Here is a 19,061-nt window from a genome sequence, read left to right as displayed (position 1 = left end):
GTTTAAAGCAGCTGGTTTTGCCAGAGCATAATCTTATCGATATAGATTAAGTGAAAAAGAACCACCCGAGGTGAGTAACCAGGAACCCCACGTAGGCCATATGCAGAGTGGGAACACGACAGCAGGCTCAATACAAGTCAATGGGTAAGTCGAGGTTCCAATTTTAAACTAGTAGGTCCCTTCTCAGTGGACCCTGAAGAAACCCAGTGGAAGACCGAAGGTTGGAGAGCCACCCTACCCGTGGTAGAGTATCCAGAGAAACTTTTATGAACTTGAGAAATTGTTCCCTTTCAGAAATTCTGAAGAGGACCAAAAGAATTGGATTTTATCTACAGACCATATAGATAAAGGTAAAACGCCCGAGTTGGGTGATCACCTTCAATTAGGGACCAACACCCTGATGAAAGCCAGCGTGACCCGTGTGGGGACATACTATTGGCAGAAACGGCCAACGGAGCCCCGCCCACACTTTAGAACGCCCGCACCGCAGCGGAAAAAGCGCTGCGGTTAAGGCGTTAAGACATTTGTTGTCTTCCCTTGTTTTGTTTTTGGGTTCAAGTAGATACAATATCTACTGTTCCTATGTGGATAACTACATGATCTGTAGCTCCAGCCTGTCTTGGATAGTGTGTAGATAGGATTATGTTTATAGTACTTCTCTGTTGAGTGGGTTTAAAAAGAGTATCCACGATACCTATACCAGGGAAGCCAGGTGCATAGGTGTTAAGTGGCGTCGAAACCACTGTCAAACTCATTGGAGGACTTCAGGAAGATGCCGCTGTTGGAGAAGGTGACAGTGTGGGTGGAACCTAAAGGTGGATTCAAGATGAGAATTACCTGCAAGCAGAGGGGACTGAGTCTATGTCACCTGGGAGTGACCCGGCGGCCTGGAAGATGAATGTCCAGCAATGTCGGGTGTTTCAAGAGAGCCGACGATGACCTTGGAGCTGCAGCTATCCAGACCAGGTGATGCTGTGGAAGACCAGAAGCCATTTGCGAGCTGTCCCACATCAGATGCTGAGAGTTGAGGGGTAGGTGTCCGTCGGGACAAGCACACGCCTTGGCAACTGCAAACAACGTGGAAAGCGAAGAAAGTGCAGAGTCGGGACCACCAAGGTCCAGGTGACTCACCACAAGCAGGGCAGTAAGAGCAGGCCCCATGCAATCAGGGGAGCACTGTGAAATCAAAGAAGACCCTCAAGAGAACACAGGCTAGAGGCACTGCAGTCGCAAGAGGACCTCGAGCAGTTCACCAAGGATGCAAGCCCATGATTCAAGTGATGCGGTGAGGTCGAAGATCTTGGTCACAAGAGATGCTTGAGGTAGGGGCTAATTGGAGCCCGAAGATCTTGGAGGAAGGAAGCCAACAAGCCTTTGCAACAGCAAGTTGACGCTGTGCACAGTGGTTCGGTTCTTGCGGCTCCGACGAGGAATACTGGCCTCAAACTTGGTGAGAAGACAGGGCAGTTCGAGCGATGTGAAGAACCACCACCTGTGTTGCTGAGCCTTTCGGTGTCTGTGGGAGCCCAGGATCAGCAGACCAATCAGCTTAGTTGCGGTACTTGCAGATGCAGGGAAGTGACTCCCTCACTATAAAGGAGATTTCTTCAGGTGTCTTGGATGTCCACAGGCCTTGGAAGATTCCTGTATGGAGCAGAAACCACAGTTGATGGACAGAATGCAAAACAATGTCATACATTCACCCCAGTGCAGAGATCTGGGCCTAAATCCATCGTTTTTTTGCACTCCACACCACCCCAGTTCAGACATGGCCATATGCAAATCAGTCTGACCCTGTGCCTCATGGGAACAGTCCAGCCCGAACTGCTAAGCCATGCCTTCCCTGGACCGGAAACAAGCTTCCGAGGACCGGTTTCTGGCATTCCAGCCGTCTTCAGCCCGGCTTGCTTGAATCCAGTGGTGTGGAGTGCATGGGACTCACGTCTGAGCATACCCATCCCACTCGGGGTGAAAAATGCAAAAACCACAGTTGATGGACAGAATGCAAAACAATGTCATACATTCACCCCAGTACAGAGATCTGGGCCTAAATCCATCGTTTTTTTGCACTCCACACCACCCCAGTTCAGACATGGCCATCTGCAAATCAGTCTGACCCTGTGCCTCATGGGAACAGTCCAGCCCAAACTGCCAAGCCATGCCTTCCCTGGACCGGAAACAAGCTTCAGAGGACCGGTTTCTGGCATTCCAGCCGACTTCATCCCGGCTTGCTTGAATCCAGTGGTGTGGAGTGCATGGGACTCATGTCTGAGCATACCCATCCCACTCGGGGTGAAAAATGCTAAAAACCACAGTCCGACGAGGGATACTGGCCTCAAACTTGGTGAGAAGACAGGGCAGTCCTCGAGCAATGTGAAGAACCACCACCTGTGTTGCTGAGCCTTTCGGTGTCTGTGGGAGCCCAGGATCAGCAGACCAATCAGCTTAGTTGTGGTGCCTGCAGGGAAGTGACTCCTTCACTATAAGGGAGATTTCTTCAGGTGTCTTGGATGTCCACAGGCCTTGGAAGATTCCTGTATGGAGCAGAGGCACAGATGTTACAGCAGATGAGCAGGGCGACGAGACCAAGAGCAGCAGGAGCCTTCCCAGTTGTAGTCTTGATAACCAAAGCGAAGTCAAGAGAGCCCAGACGGTTGAAGATGTGGTGTCTTGAAATTAATCTTGTCCCACAACGAATCTAGGGAACCACCCTCAGGTAAGCCCTTCAGTACTCTAAGGAAAAGGTTGGGACTATTCAGGGTTCCCTCACAGGGGAGGGGTCAGACAGTGGGGAGGATACTCCCATGTCCTTTGTCCTGTTTCACGCCAGGGCGGGAGCCAGTGGCTCCCTGAGCTGGTTTTAACTGGACTATGCAAGGGGGGCATCAAATGTGCCCCTCAAGCAGACTGAGTGGCTCTGGCAAGCCAATACACTAACCCCTGTCTGGGAGGTGGTCACACTCCCTGTGACAGGATACCTATTGTTCTGCCTTCCCTTGCTCGAGCCTGGCTCAGCAGCTGGAGGGCAGAATTGTGTCTCCGGTCGGCAGCAGCCATGTTGTGCTGTCCGGGTCTAGAAGACTGGTATCGGGAGCACTGAAGGCCCCAACCTGTTTCATACCAAACATGACAGGGTTCATTACAACCAGTTTAGAGATGGTCATCTTGTAATGACCCATGGCCACTCTACGTATCGTAATGGCTGATGCACTTACAACCCGGGAGAATGGACTCAGAAGGATGTAGAGGTGTCCTGCTCATGCAGGGGCACCCCCACACTTAGAACTGAGTACCCTGCCTTCAGGATTGAAAGGCCTGCTTTCGACGTGACTTATAGGTTTTAAGTGTAGTGACCGTAGATATAGAGAACCTATAACCTATAACTTTTGTATGGGGTGCTAGCACAAGCTTACACAGGCTGCAATGGCAGGCCTGTAGTTGCAAATTGGGTGGCATAGTGCATGCTTCAGCCCATGGGGGACCCCTGGTGTACCTATGCCCTGGGTACCTCAGTACCATATACTAGGGACTGATAAGTGTACACCAGTGTCCAATCTGGGGTGTACCTAAGTACTTATCATTACCAATTTAGGGAAGAAAGAACAGAGATGGGGGTCCTGATTAGCAGGATCCTAGTCCGACTAGTCAAAAACAGCATAGCACCAGGCAAAAAGTGGGGGTAACCCGAAAAGCAGATCCTACTTTCCTACAGGTGAATAAAGAGGGAATATGAAAAAACACTAATAACACTGCCACTTCGAAATTTCTTGGAAAATCTATGTGATCCAAGGATAAAATGGTGCGAAAAGGCTCAGGAATATTTCATGGCCAAAGTCCTTAAGACATGGCTCTTCGACTGAACCCCAGCACCCAGACGGATCACGGGTGAGTAGTTGTGGTGCTATATAAACTTTGATTGATTGATGCAATCTATTGCCGATTCCTAATCTGCATTATGTACTCATTTCACTGTCCAAGGAAGGTCAGTCCTAATCGTCCCTGGCCTGTACGTGTCTAAATTTTCTTCCAGGGGGTGATGTCTGTCAGCTGCAGGAAGGATGCGTTTATGAAGTTTCATAGTTGGCATTTAAAATTTACAAGCCTTCCCTGGAATAGGATAGTGTTCAAATTAGCCACATACTTATACCACACAAACATTAAGAACGCTCATAACTGCCTGACCTTCTTATGGCTGGTGATCACAGACTTGTTAAAGCAGAATTCTCCATCAAATGATTCCGTGCTGTCAAGTTGCCAATGTTCCTTGAAGAGAATATAGTTTCTGCCCTTGGCTGAAAATCACACCACTAATCCTTGGGATTCTGAGTATTGTGCTACTCGCTGAAAAGTGCTTCCAACACCTCATCAGGGGTAGCAAGCGCGATATAATTGCAAACCTTCCCTCTTCCATCCCTCCACTATCCTTTTCATTCCAAATAACAGACTAACATGTCCACCACTCAAATTAATTTCATATTTTCACTATACTAATTCACCACTAACTCTTTGGGGTTCTTGAGTAACATGCTATTCGCCAAAAAAGCACTTTGACGCCTCGTCGGGGGTAGTAAGCGCTATATAAATGCAATTCAATCCAATCTAATCCGTCTTCCTTCTGTTTGGTATGTTCAAACCACAAAAGACACCCTAGTCCATCTTTCATACTCAGTCAGTAGCTGCAGGCTTTATTCTTGGCACTCATCCCCTTCCTCGCAGTTCTCCATTGGGTGGCAACGCTATCTGACCAACAGCACGACTACATGAAGAGCAGTGGCGTAGCGAAACTTGAGGGGCACCCCGCAAAGTACATAGAGCCCCCCCCCACACTCCTGACCCAGTCAGGAGATCTCAGCCGTCGCCCGTGCCTAGTGCCAGAGGGGGTCCCCTGGAGCTCAGAGCTCCGCCCCTCCCACTGCGCCCCAACACCGCGGGGGCTGCGGGGCTATTGTTACGCCACTGATTTAGAAGCAAGACAGAGTCTATTCCAACACTCATAGTGGCTATATCATATATATATTAGTTGGTTTTATTCGTCAATATCGCCCTATGGTTCATCTTCTTGTGTGTAGAGACAGGCTGACTTATTAGGGGGCTCTCGAGTGGCAGCTCGGGCATCTTGTCAGAAATCTTGTCTGCCTATACATATTGGATATTATATATGTTTTTCAAAAGATACTGGATTGATTTCATTGTGAAATAATACAGATTTATTGGTTTGCTTGAAAATGAGCCGAGGTCCAGTGCTACCTAGAGAATGCCTTTCTGGTTGCCTGCCTAGAGAGGTTTCCATATTCTATTCTCCCCTTCGGGTAAGTCAGAGTGTGCTTAAGGCAAAGAGAAGCCGCAGCGGCGCCTTGAAGATGGTTACATAAGCACAGAGGTCCTGCGTCTAGCGGTTAACCAGACCTGGACCCTCCACTGTGACTGCGTCTCCTGCATCAGGAGAGCCTGATTCCTCAGCAACAGCTGCCACTGTTGAATGTAAAATATATTCGTGAGTAACTAGCCTAACCGCCATGAACCTCTCACAGCCCCAACATGGTGAGTTGGCGATGCAGTGAGCGCAAGGTAAATAGTTTAATTTATTTAATTACTTACTTTACTCCTGTCCATCGTATGTCCGAGTCCACAATCCCCCCCCCGCCCCCACCCCCCCCCCCCACCGCCCCACAGCACTCCCACTGCGAGCCGCCACTGGTAAAATATATTCGTGAGTAACTAGCCTAGCTGACACGACCCTTTTACAGTCCAACATGGCGGTCATGTGGGCAAAACAATCTTCCGCCTTGCACAGTTAACAGCGTTACGGCCTCCACTGGGTACTTGGCAGATGCGGACCTCAAGAAACAAGCATGGAAATGGACTCGTAAAAGTCATCTGTTTGCCTCAGGGGCTTCCTATAAAACTCCAAACAAGACATTTTCCTTGTTTCACGAGGCTCTCAAATGCCATTTTATGGGCAGTGCCGACCGTGCACCACAGGGGGCCACAGCCTGCTTGAGGCCATGCCGAAGAACAACATATCTGTACCCATGGCAACGTGCAAACCCATGAAATGAAACTGTCACATTACCCATAAGGCTGTCTTTTCGAAAAAGAGAATCTTGAACAGGAGAATCTGGGAGAACCATGTTCTGTCTGGTTGGGAAACATGTTTCATCGCATACAGGAGTAAAGAGGTGCTGCAAACACCTCTCTTACTGACAAACCACCAACCACCTCTCTGGCCTCCCTGGTTTTCTACAGTACTTTCAACACGTGCTCAGTACTCTGGGAGTATTTTATTCTAAAGCACAGATCCTTGCGCTTACTGTGAATTCTCCGTGTCAGAATCCTTTCAATGGGCTATCCTGTGTGAAGTAAAAAACAGTTTTCTTTACCCAGTTCTGCATGACAGACAATCACCAACAAGAGGCTGTACTGCTTTGTTTAATGGCGTGTGATTGGGATTTAAGACCTATGATGAAATTATTCACTGGAAGTCCACTTTAAAGCCCTCTTTCCAAGTTAGTGAAGGGTGCCCTGTTGATGTCTTGTAGGACTGTCCTGTAATCAGGGGCGGGCTTTGTTCCAGCAAAGAGGAGAGGTGAGCCCAGAGGCATCTGGGCAAATCACCTTGGTCAAAGTCTGCTCAATATCATGGTTAAACGGTGCTAATCCACCTGTGACCAACAAGCATAAACCACGCATGGAGATTGAAGCAATATACACATGCAACCACAATATGATAGAATGGGGTGCTAGGGGACAGAAGGTGTAAGAAGCACTGCTAAGAGATGTTCTGAGGTGAAAGGCAGCGGGAGACATCATGCATAGCACTTGGTCAAGTAAGGTACAATAGAAGTTGGGTTAAACGGAGGCTTTTTTTATGGAGCCAAAATGGCCGACTTGTTATCATCAAGATAACCTCCAAGTGCCAAAGAAATGCAGAGTTTAAGACGAATGCTACATGCAATTGACTTAGTCCCGAATATACTGCATAATTTGCCTTTTCCATGCGCATGCAGCATATTGTGGCGCAAAATCCCTGCATAATGTAACAAACGTTTCATCTTTAGTATGTCTGTATATAGTGCACATTGGATTGTGTACAAAGTACTAGAATGGCAGTGCATGCACCGAAGACACGATTTGCTTTATGTGCAGCGGAACTTGCCTTGATTCTGTGTGTTGCAGACAGGGCACCATTTTTGCCTTATTGTTACACTTGGTTCGGGGTTTGGGTATGAGGTCTCTGCAAAGGTAGGCTTCATGGTTATGTGAAAGCCCCCCGGCGATGTGGGACAGAATCTGCTGCTTCCAGAGTGTACAAGACCCCACCTGTCCCAGGGGGACACACGCGGGCAGCCGCAGAGCCTGCGGCCCTTCCACGTCTAAGGTGGATAATGAAAACTTGCCCTCGGGAGCCCAGGGGTGGAAGCACATTTCACATTTCCAGGTCATTAGGAGGAATACTACTGATGTGTGAGGGGGAGGCAGGAGAGGGGCAGTGGAGGGATGCTAAATGACCTATATTCCGTTCAACCACGAAAATGTTAATAAAAAGAGGGGTTAGAGGTGGAACATGCTGAAGCTCATGGAGTAAAGGGACAGAGCAAAATGAGCAGTTAATGGGCTACTTTGAAGAAGGAACACACATAAAATAGGAATTTTTCCTTCGAAATTGTGACTGGCTATTGGAAAAGAGACATTTAAGGGCAGTTATATTAAAAATGAGCTACATAGCCACTTCCAAGCCAGAACCTAATGGACAAAGCGTGAATGTCACAAAGGGGTTTATGCTTAGAAACAGCAGCATTAACTTCTGCTAAAAATGGTTTAAAACTCTCCATCCTTTGTCTATCTTAAGTATCATGCAGACCAGTTCACGCAGACCGTCCTCGCAAGTAAAGTGTGGGGGTTATACGGACATTGCATCAACTTCACAGGTCAGATTTGGAATCAATGTGTGGATCTTCCTGAAACTGTGGTCTAAAACATGACAGCGTGCATGACGTTGGACATATCCAGAAAAACACTTAACTACAAAAATAGCAACTCTAAGGCAGAGCAGTGCTTTTTTATAAAAAAAATACATGCAAAACAGCCTTCCTCGAGGTTCCACTGAATGTAAATGAGGTATGTTGTAGTTTCAAGAGTGTTCTTTGTTGGCTGTGAAGGAGAAGAAATTCTCCTGTGACGAAGTTAACAAACGCTCTTTAAATAAACCATGATCTAATTATTAGAGAGCCTAATTTCCCAAGATTTTCCCTTTAGTATCTGCATCTTACTAAGATTTACTCCTGAATTTCCACGCATAAGTAACACCTGCTCATAGAAAAAAGTTTAATGTTTGAGTAGGGTCTAGTGTATTTTAGATGGGAAAATCACACACCTGCATGGAAGTAAACATGGCCGACACCCTTCTGTAGACTATGTGGGGAAATGGAAGAATCCTTGATGCACATATTGTGTATTTGCCCATCTTTAACAAATTTGAGACGTTATCACCTACTTCATGTTTTTCGTCTTTCTCAAATTAGATCATGCCGCCCGGCCGTCATGCGTGCCCTGAACAGCTACAAACTGCAGACAGCTTGTAGGGCCGCTAGATTTTGCCAAAAGGCACTTCAGCTAATCATGAACACTGAGGTAAAGGACGGTAAAGGTCCGAATCCGACTGTGCGAAGTGCAAGTACAACTGCAAAAACACTATGTACACAGACATTTTAGAAAGTTTCTCTATTTTAATGTATCTCTAGTTTGTACACTTTAATTTTAAAGTATAAGTTGCTTTTTTTATATGAACAATATTGTAAAGGTTTTAATTAACTATATACAATAAAAATGTACTTACTTACATGTGGTGTTATGAAATAGTTCTTTTACATGCAGAGGGAAATGCACCAAAATTCCTGTAGGTTTTGAAGTCTGCTATTGGTTACATACTTAAATAAAATTATTGTAGCATAGTGGTAATTTATTGTCTTAGCAATAACCATCCATTAATGAGTCACAGTGGAAATTGTGTTTATTATTTTATTCGTTTTAAAACATATTATTTGCTGAATGTTAGCATGGTTGGATTAGGACCAAAGGCAGGAATTAAAAGACCTATTTTCAGTCCAGAATCGCCTACCCTAAGTCAACAATGAGCCTTGAGGCGCATCTTGAAATTGACCTCGGAATTAACTGCTAAATGTATCCAGTGCCCAGAGGGGCCTCCTTCCAATTGTAGCATCTGAGTTCATTCATTCCTTGTATCACCCACTATCTCAGCATGATTGTAGCTGTCAGACTCAACTACACCACCACCCTGCATGCAGCCGTCCCTGAGAACAAAAATAACCTGGTCTCAAAAGTGCTGAACGTTTCGTCTAGACTCATCACAGGCTTTTCTGTCTTCATCAGAACCTATTATTGGCTAATGTTCAAGACCCAAATAAAGTTTTAAACAAATATTCCTGAACAAGATCTAGAACTTTTTTTAATGAACTTTATTTGGGTCCCGACACATCCGAAAGGCTACCTTCAGGGATCAAATGCAAAAAGAACAATTGATAGACATAATTCAGAACAATGTCCTACCCCTGTACAGAGATCTGGGCCTATATCCATCGTTTTTTTGCTCACCATGCCATTCCAGTTTGGACCCAGCCATATGCAAAGCAGTCTTGACCCTGCGCCCAATGGGAACAGTCCAGCCCGAACTGCCAGTTGAATGTTTTGATTTGTTCTGCATTTAGTCCCTCAATTGTGTGTCTTTTGCTTATCTCCAGGGATCAGGCAGTATAATCAGGCTAATGATGTCCGCCACCCAATTTAGAGGTCAAATGTTGTTCAGCGAGCCAAATGGTCTAGAGGTTTTTCATCCTTATTAATACCGGACGGAGAATTATTACATAACCTATGATGATGGATTTTCCCTTTTAACTTTTTTTTTAATGTTTCAATGTATAGCCCACAGCGAGTAAAAGGTATATTCTGGTTATAAAAAAGAAATCTAAATAATCTACTAGGTAATAAGTACTGTAGGAAGCTGGCTTTGTTTATACTATACCAAAGTAAGATATAGTGTCCAGGGGATCCCCAGTGGTATAGCAGAGTCTAATTTAGATAATCACTAACAGCTCTTTTTTGTGGTAGTGTGGCAGAGCAGTTAGGCTTATCAGGAGGGTGTCTTAAGCATTTGGTGCCCGATGTAGGTCGGTCGGTAACGGCCGAAAATCGTTATTTTCGGCCGTTACCGACCGGTATACCTGAAATGGTATGTAGGGGCTCAATTTTACAGAATCGGTAATTTTACCGAATCGGTAAATTTACCGATTCTGTAAAATACCGAATCGGTATTTTTACCGATTCGGTAATTCTCCGATGTAGGTGGGACTCCTCAGAGTCCCAGGAGCCTTAACGAATCGGTATTTTACCATCAAATCCAATTTGATGGTAAAATACCGATTCAGGTGTGCATGCACATATGTGCATGCCCACCTATGCCATGTGACAGGCAGACCTGCCCTTAGGGCAGGTATGCCTGCCACATGGCACCCGTACCTGTTTTGGGGGTGCCAGAGGGTGTCAAAGTGACACCCCCTGCACCCTTGTGTGAATCGGTATTTACCGATTCGGTAAATACCGAATCGGTAATGCCCATTCATTCCTATGGGCTTTGAAGCCCATAGGAATGAATGGGCATTACCGATTCTGTATTTACAGAATCGGTAAATACCGATTGTTAAAGATTTGGTATTTCAACATCTGGATATACCTACATATCCACACTTTAGATTTACCGATTTTTAATTACCGAATCGGTAAAATTCGGTAATTAAAAATCGGTAAATCTAATTTACCTACATCTGGCCCTAATTGTATTCACTGAGACAAGAACTGATGACACACTCCCAGAGTGAATCCAGACCAATTAGGTAAGTATAAAAAGGTATACTTATGTTTTACTTCTTGAGCCAAGCAGAACTTGGCACAGGTATGAAACATATACTTTTAAATGCAAGGCTGTACACAGAAACACAATTCTAGCAGAAATTAGAATCTTTACACGGTTACAGGTTTGTATTTCCTTTAAAACAGTTTAGAATACATAGAAATTATTTTTGATTACTTTTTTATTATATCGACTACTCAGGGTGATATGCTTAGATATCACACCGTGGATCTTACAAAACACAGGTAAGTATGACAGTTTGGGGTTCAAAGCAAAGTTACTTTGGTTCCAATACAAAAGTCAGTTCATTGTTTTTGAAAGAAACTCATAACATGGGTTCCAATGGAAGAAAAGAACGTTATCTGTTTGCAGGTAAGTAAACGACCTGCAAGAATAGCTTTTTGGGGTTTGAGCCAAGGATCTCCGAGGCTCAAGGAGGCACTCAAATCGTACCTACAGCAGCACCAGTGCGGCCGGGTGCAGAGTGCAGGGGCCCAAAGTTAGTTAATAGGGCTAGGGGGGCCGTCGGTTGGAAGCTGCTTACGAGCCGGCCACTCGGTTGTGGGAGCGAAGCTTCTGAGATTAGGATCTGCAATGCAGGGGCCAACAACCGGCACAAGAGTTGCAGCAGCAGCACGGAGTCCGGATGCTGAGTAGCAAGATGACGTCAGGAGCCCTGTGATTTCCATTAGAGATCTCCGGGTCAGGAGAAATGCTGCAGGCTTGGTCAAGGAGGTTTCCTGAGGGCGACCACCGCAAGAGAGGTAAGTTGCCTTGTAGAGGGATGCCTGGATACGGATGGTTGGGCCATCTAAGGCTGTGGGGAATCTGGTGCATTGGTGTATCTTGGCATCAGGTTTTCTTACCAGCCCCTCTCACGGTCGGGGTGACCCCTCAGGTTGAGGCTGCAGGTGTCTGGTAGAAGGCAGAGGCAGGTCAGTGGTAACCAGATCCCAGGTCAGGATTGCTGGAGAGACCGCCTCGTGGTGTTGGGCCACTCGAACTCGGGCCGTGGTTGTCGGGTGCAGAACCTTGAATATACCTGGATCCAGGGTCTGTGTTGGAGTCTTGGGTTTGAGCAAATCTGCTGCTCACTGGAGACAGAGTTTGTTTGGTCAAGGCAGGGCAGGTCCTCCGGGTTCTGGATGGCTGCTGGCTGATTGACACACCGGGGTTTCGCTGGGAGCAGGTCGAAGTCAGGACAGGCCAGTATGTCTGGGGCCAAAGCAGTTGTCGTCCTCTTCTTCCTTTTTCAGCACTGTGCTTTGGTCCTTCTTTCTTTTAACTGAGGAGGCAAGGTTCAGCATTATCCATAAATACTATATTTAGGGGTGTTTCAGGGGTGTGCAGGTCGGGACCAATAGATCCTTCCTTGGGGTGAGTATACCCCCTATTATGCCACCCTCCAGTGGGACGGGGGCATGACTCTCTCTCTAATTGGCTGGGTCCTCTCATCTTTAAGATGGAGTGTATGAAGGTGTGGGCTTCACCTCACGTCCCCCACACCTCTCTTCCTTACTTGGTTTTCAGTCGATTCTCCCAGCCAAAGTGGGGATCAGAACCAGTGGGAGCCAGTTGCTGTGGGCAGCAAAAGGCAAGGTCAGTTGCCAAATGCGGCAGGCCTTTGGAGCTTCCCCTTTCGTGAACCCAGCCCATCCTGCGGGAGGATGCATGACACCTCTGCTCATGATGGGCTTAGTTTCTGGACCCAGAGAGCAGCGGCCCTCTACCTAAGGGTTGAGAAACCTGTCTGTTGGTGGTAAATGTCAGGTATCCATTCAAGAATCACCACAGGGCTGGTCGTTTGTCTGGGGGCATCTCTAAGATGCCCTCTGAGTGCATTTTATATTAAAACGCACTCTGACATTAGTGTGGGCTTAATACGCTGAGACGTTTGCTACCAAACTTCCCATATACTAAGTTGTGGCTTCACTGCACTTACAATGTCTAAGAATGGACTTAGGTACTGAAAGGGGTTTAGTGCTCATGCACCTGTACCCTCACCTATGGTCTAGTGCCCCCTGCTAGAGGGGTGACTTACCTAGGCCACAGTTAGAGGGTTGCAGGCATGGCGCACAGGGATGTGTGCCATGTTGACTCTTCACTTTCTATGCACCAAAATACGCATCCTGCAATGGTAGTTTGTGGGTGTGGAGGTGCAGGGCCTCTAAGGGTGGCACAATAGGTGCTGCAGCCTCTAGAGTCCTTCCCTGGTCACAGTGCCCTTGGTATCCATGGTACCTATTACAAGGGGCTTACCTGTGACCAGAGATGTGCCAATTGTGGATATTAAGGTACAGTTTGGGAGAGAACACAGGCCCTGGGAACCTGATTGGCAGGGACACAGGGCAGGTCAAGTAGTAGTGCATCAAGTGTCAGGCAAAAAGTGAGGGGTAGCTGTGCAAAAAGGGGCATTTTCATACAATTGCCATATATAAAACCAGCTATGTTTATTGAACATTTTGGCTATTAACCTTATCAATTACAGATCAATCAATATACTTATAGCATCTATTTTAAAAGTAAGTTGGTAGGTAGAGGATAGCTTTATAATATGAAGGGGCATAGTCCAAAGCTTAGATTACACCCAGATAAACATAAATTGAACACTAAGAGCGTGCTACTTTCCAGTATATATCTGTAATTGTATCTAATCATCCACAATCAATATATATATATATATATATTCCAAACATTCTAACCTATAACCTGTATATCTTGTGTCTTACAGGTGGGAAGGTTTTACCATATGTAATTGATAACTAGCTATGGAAGATAAGTAGTTAGCACTTTCAGCAAAAAATGTACTTTATGTACGGAATGTGAAAACGATGGCCGAGGTGGTAACGAGGCCACAGGCACATTTGTGTGGCGACATATCACAGCATGGATTTACCCACTTCCGTTCAGGTTCTACTTTCTAATGTAAGTTAGAATATTTATGACATCATTGTGCATTGAAAATATTTTCTTATTTCGGTCCTTGGTAACATAGGTGCACTTGAGAACTTTCTGATGTAGGTAATGCTATTTTGTTTAATAGCTATATTGTCATTGAACGTTATAGCAGGCATTGCCATCAGGTAATTGTTCGCCACCTTACTGAGGAGTGTTGAGTCGAAGTCAATGGTCACAGGCCAAGAGAAGCGATACCCAACCCTACTGTAGCATACTTATGAGTGCCTTATGGGATACCCAGGTGAGCATGTTTTCACTTTATGCAGTGGTGGCTGACATGTGCGGAGGGTGGTGAGACGGGTGAGACAAAAATAAATAAGTAATAAAAAATAAATACACCTACCTTCCTGTTGCGACGTCCTCCTCGCTCATGTCTTCTCGAGGCAGGCTCCAATGCAGGACCCAGGAAAGTGCACTGACCAATCCTGTGGCATCTCTCATGCTATTAAACAGTATGAGAGACGTGCCAGGATTTGAGGGAGTAGACACTTTCAGAGCACTGGAGGCCTGCACTTTCTTTAACCCAACTGTCTCAGAACCCAGAGCTGTGCCTGCCAGTGTACGCATCTCCTGCTATGGGGCGTAGCTTCCATTTGTGCAGCAGGTGCAGTGGGACTGGGGCCTAGAGGCTCCACTGAATCCTTATTATTCCTTTATTTTATCGTTCAAACAGCAGCCTCAGGGCTCATTTGCTTCCTTGCAATAGAGCCCATGACATGCTGGTTATGCTGCTGTCCTGCTTATGCTTTTAATCATGAACATCAATTACTGGGGGGAGGAAAGGGGAAACTTGCTCAACCTTTGCCAAGACCCACAGGGGTTACATCACACCTTTCCCCCATGCTGACTGCTGTCAGTGAACAACATGTATAGCTCCTGCTGCCAATCAGTGACAGTGGCCGCGGCTGGAAGGGAAATACGGCTCAGCATTTAGCAGGAACGACTGGGGGTGTAGAACCCCCCCTTGGCCCAGGCACATTCCCTCTCTTTCTTTCTGCTCTTGCTGTTTCTGAATGACCACTGCTGAGTCCACCGCATGCTGCAGCTTCAGTCAGTAAGAGGATTTGAGGAAGGTGCAGGGAGTAGTATGGGACGCCTGAGAGTTTGAGATTGTCAAAACCCCTTTCAGACGACCAGGGGGCAAGCAGGAACTACTGGGCCTAACCTGTGGTCGAGGTCTTTAGTTCTGATGTCCCGGGGCCCACCTTACTATGAGTCCTGAGTAACTGGCAAGTACCCCGTCAGCACTTGACTCTCAGGGGTAGCGTTGGTTGAGCGGTCCAAGTCCTTCCGAGGTTGAGGTGGAGGTAGATGCTGAGGGTTGAACACAGGCTCACAACTCAAAACACATTCAGTAGCAAAAAAACAGGAATAGTTCTATACAAACACTAAGTAAAATACAGCATACATAAACAATGCACACAGTCCACTGAGGTTCATTCTCTAGTGTTTGACAGGCAGGTCCCTCAGTCCCACTTCCTGCTCTCGGATGGTGGTGGTTATTCTAAAGTAATGTAGGGCAATATACAGGTTACATCCCACTAAGTCTGAGTCTCGGGAGTCCTACTCCAACCCTTCTAAAGTGAAAAGTGTTCCGGTGCCTGAAGTGCTACGAGGCAGAACAAGTTTCCCCATGGCTTTCCAGCCCTGCGATCAGTCTAACCCGCTCCTGCAGGGTTTGACTACCTAATGCTTAATTTGAGCAGGTGAATCACAGTGGGGGGGGGGGGGGGCACTGGGACTCATTTTGGGGGACTGGCACTTATTTTTCTGCATCTGACATTTGCAGAGAACAAGAGAGGGAAAAACAAAGCAGAAAGACTGAGAAAGAGAAAGATGGAACAACCATCGTAAATAGAGAGTCGGGAACTTGCAAGAGTGAGATAAAAAGGCAGGGAGTCTATGGTAGTGGATTAAAGAGGCATGAGGTGGATTGCCTTGGCATTTGGCATGCTGACATTTAATTGCACCTGCTGTGGGCATCTGGGCAGAGCATTGGGCACTGGCACTCATTTTATTACAAATTAGGCACTGTAATGGATTCCCCGGGAGCCTTCACTCTTGGGCGTCAAGGACTGCTAAAGTAGCTGCTGACGGTGAGTAGCAGTCGCGGCTTTTCAGGGGATAGTGCGTGGGCGTCCACTGCGCTTTCTCCAATGAGACTGTAAGTTCCTCTGATCCTTCTCACAGGTGGGAGAAAATGATTGCTACAGCTCTGATCTTCAGTCGAGCTCAGGTACACGCAGGCCACCAAGGCATCCTGTCCTCTTGACAACAGTGGAACCAGGCAATGTTCCATGTTCTTCCCTGAGGCCCTCGGAAGCGCTGTGACCGTCCTGACGCTCTCAGCAGCGGTTGCTCCCCTTGCTCCCAGCTCTCTTTTGGTATCGTTGGGCTGCGCTCTTTGCTCAGATCTGCTCTTCAAAACCTGCTAGCTTCTGCCTGCCATAGCGCTGTAGTGAGATTAGCATTGTCGAAGTATTAGAAATATTTAGAGGGCTTTAATTGATTTAAGCACTGTGTTTTCATTTGCATTTCATTTGTCCCAGCTGTAGCGCTATCTGTGTTGCTTTGTCTGGATAGTGCATTGCTTGCTTTGTGCCTCGATAATTGTAGCGCTTTCAGCACACATTGCCTATGCTCTTTAACTCGTCTTTGTGCCCCAGCCTGTCTCTAGTTTCGCTTTTGCGGCCATTTTTGTTGTTGTTTGTGCCTCGGAGCCCGTCCTCTACAGCCCGCCCCCGCCTCCCAGCTGACCCTCCCTCGCCCCTCCCCCTCATCTTCTCCACTTATGACAGATGCATTTACGCGCAGAGGTCGCGCCCCATGCGTGCCGAAGGCGCGCCAAAGGTAAGCCCGTCTACGCCCGTCCGCGCCTGGACCGCGCCCAGCGCCAGACCCCCTGGTCCCCGACAAACACTCTCCACCCGTATAACGCCGCTACCCTCTTTGCCCTTAACCCCGGACGTGCACCACAATGCTGCGAAGCTGCCCCAGGACACACCCATGGACCCTTCGCCTGCCACTCCTGCAAATTTGCCTGCATCAGGACCCACACCAATTCCACTAACTCCAAACACAGCTCCGACTCTAACCACCTGAAGTGCATCCTGCTGAACACCCGCTCGGTACACAGACACGCCACTGAACTCTGGGACCTACTCGACTCTGCATCGCCGGACGTCGCCTTCCTTACAAAACCTGGATGAACGCATCATAAGCGCCCAACATCGCCATAGCCATCCCTGACGCTTACAAGATCATCCGAAAAGACCGCACCAACCAAACAGGAGGAGGCATCGCCATCGTCCATAAGAACACCATCCGAGTCACGACCAGCTCCGACGATAACCTCGCTACCGCAGAACACCTTCACTTCCAGATCCACACCGACCCCAGGACCACACTTAGAGGCACCCTCATCTACAGACCACCAGGAACTCGCACACAATTCAACGAAGACATCACGGACTTCATCAGCCCACACGCCCTTCCCTCCGAGGAATAAATTCTACTGGGAGACCTCAACTTCCATCTGGAAAATAAAAACGACACCAACACCACCACCCTCTTGGACAACCTGGCCAATCTCGAACTCAAACAACTTGTCGACACCCCCACCCACCTCGCCGGTCACACGCTTGACCCTATCTTCACCTCCAGCAAACACATCTCCTTCGATCACACCACAGCTCTCCATTGGACGGACCACAGCTGCGTCCACTTCAGCTACAAAAACACCTCGACCCACAACCCCCCACAACCTATTCCTCGAAGAAACTGGAACAAAATCACCACCGACCAACTCTTCACATCGCTTAACCAAAACCCTCCTACTATATCATCGGACCCAAACCAAGCTGCCACCAAACTCACACAATGGATCACCCACAGCGCTGACGAATTAGCACCCCTGAAAAACCACCAGATCAAACAAGGTACCAAAAAGGCCCCCCTGGTTCAACAATGACCTTAAAAAATCCAAGAAGTTATGTCGTACTCTCGAGAACCTGGAGAAAAAACCCAACCACTGACAACCTGACCACCTTCAAGGACGCCACACGCAAACACCACCAATTGATCCGATCGACCAAGAAATCAGCATTCAAGGATCGACTCGACAACAACGCCCACAACAGCAAGGAACTATTCAACATCGTCAAAGAATTTACCAACCCCACCGCCGGCACAAACGACATCACTCCCTCCCAAGACCTCTGCGACTCATTATCCTCTTTCTTCCACAACAAAATCGCCGACATACATAACAGCTTTGAAAACCAGTCCAAAGAACAGGCCACTCCACCCACCCCCGAACCAAAACAGCACCCTCACAACCTTTGCACCTGGAACCCAATCACTACTGAAGACACCATCCGCCTGATGAACTCCATCCATTCAGGATCACCAACCGACCCATGTCCCCACCACATTTTCAACAAAGCAGACTCCATCCTCGCACCCCATCTCCGCGATGTCATCAATTGTTCCTTCAACTCCGCTACCTTTCCAGAAAGCTGGAAACACGCCGAACTCAACGCCCTTCTGAAGAAACCCACAGCAGACCCCTCTGAGCTTAAGAACTACCGCCCCATCTCCCTCCTCTCATTCCCTGCCAAAGTCATTGAGAAAGCCGTCAATAGTCAGCTCGCCGCCTTCCTTGAATCCAACAATTCCCTCGACCCATCACAGTCCGGCTTCCGAGCCAAACACAGCACCGAAACCGCCCTCATCGCAGCTACAGACGACATCCGAAAGCTACTGGACAACGGAGAAACAGTTGCCCTCATCTTACTCGACCTCTCCGCCGCCTTCGACACAGTCTGTCACAGCACCCTCATACAACGACTCAGCAACATCGGTATACAAGGAAAAGCTTTGGACTGGATCATCTCATTCCTCGCCGGAAGAACCCAAAGAGTCCGCCTCCCCCCATTCAAATCAGAGGCCATCGAAGTCATCTGCGTACCACAAAGATCATCACTCAGTCCCACCCTCTTCAACGTTTACATGAGTCCCCTCGCACCCATCGCGCGACAACACAACCTTAACATCATCTCCTACGCAGACGACACCCAGCTGATCCTCTCCGTCACCAAAGACCCAAACACAGCTAAAACCAATCTACACGAAGGAATGAAAGAAGTAGCCGAATGGATGAAGAACAGCCGTTTAAAAC

General features: G+C 47.4%; 1 protein-coding gene across 2 annotated transcripts in view; it reads left to right on the top strand.

Moving 5' to 3' along the window:
* The window catches only part of LOC147689146 (Krueppel-like factor 8), a 664,854-nt gene that overhangs the window by 490,116 nt on the left and 155,677 nt on the right, over nt 1-19,061 (top strand). The window lies entirely within an intron of this gene.

This window comes from Lissotriton vulgaris, chromosome 10 (assembly GCF_964263255.1).
Source record: "Lissotriton vulgaris chromosome 10, aLisVul1.2, whole genome shotgun sequence".
Taxonomy (NCBI): Eukaryota; Metazoa; Chordata; class Amphibia; order Caudata; family Salamandridae; genus Lissotriton; species Lissotriton vulgaris.
This window is presented reverse-complemented; position numbering and strand designations above follow the sequence as displayed.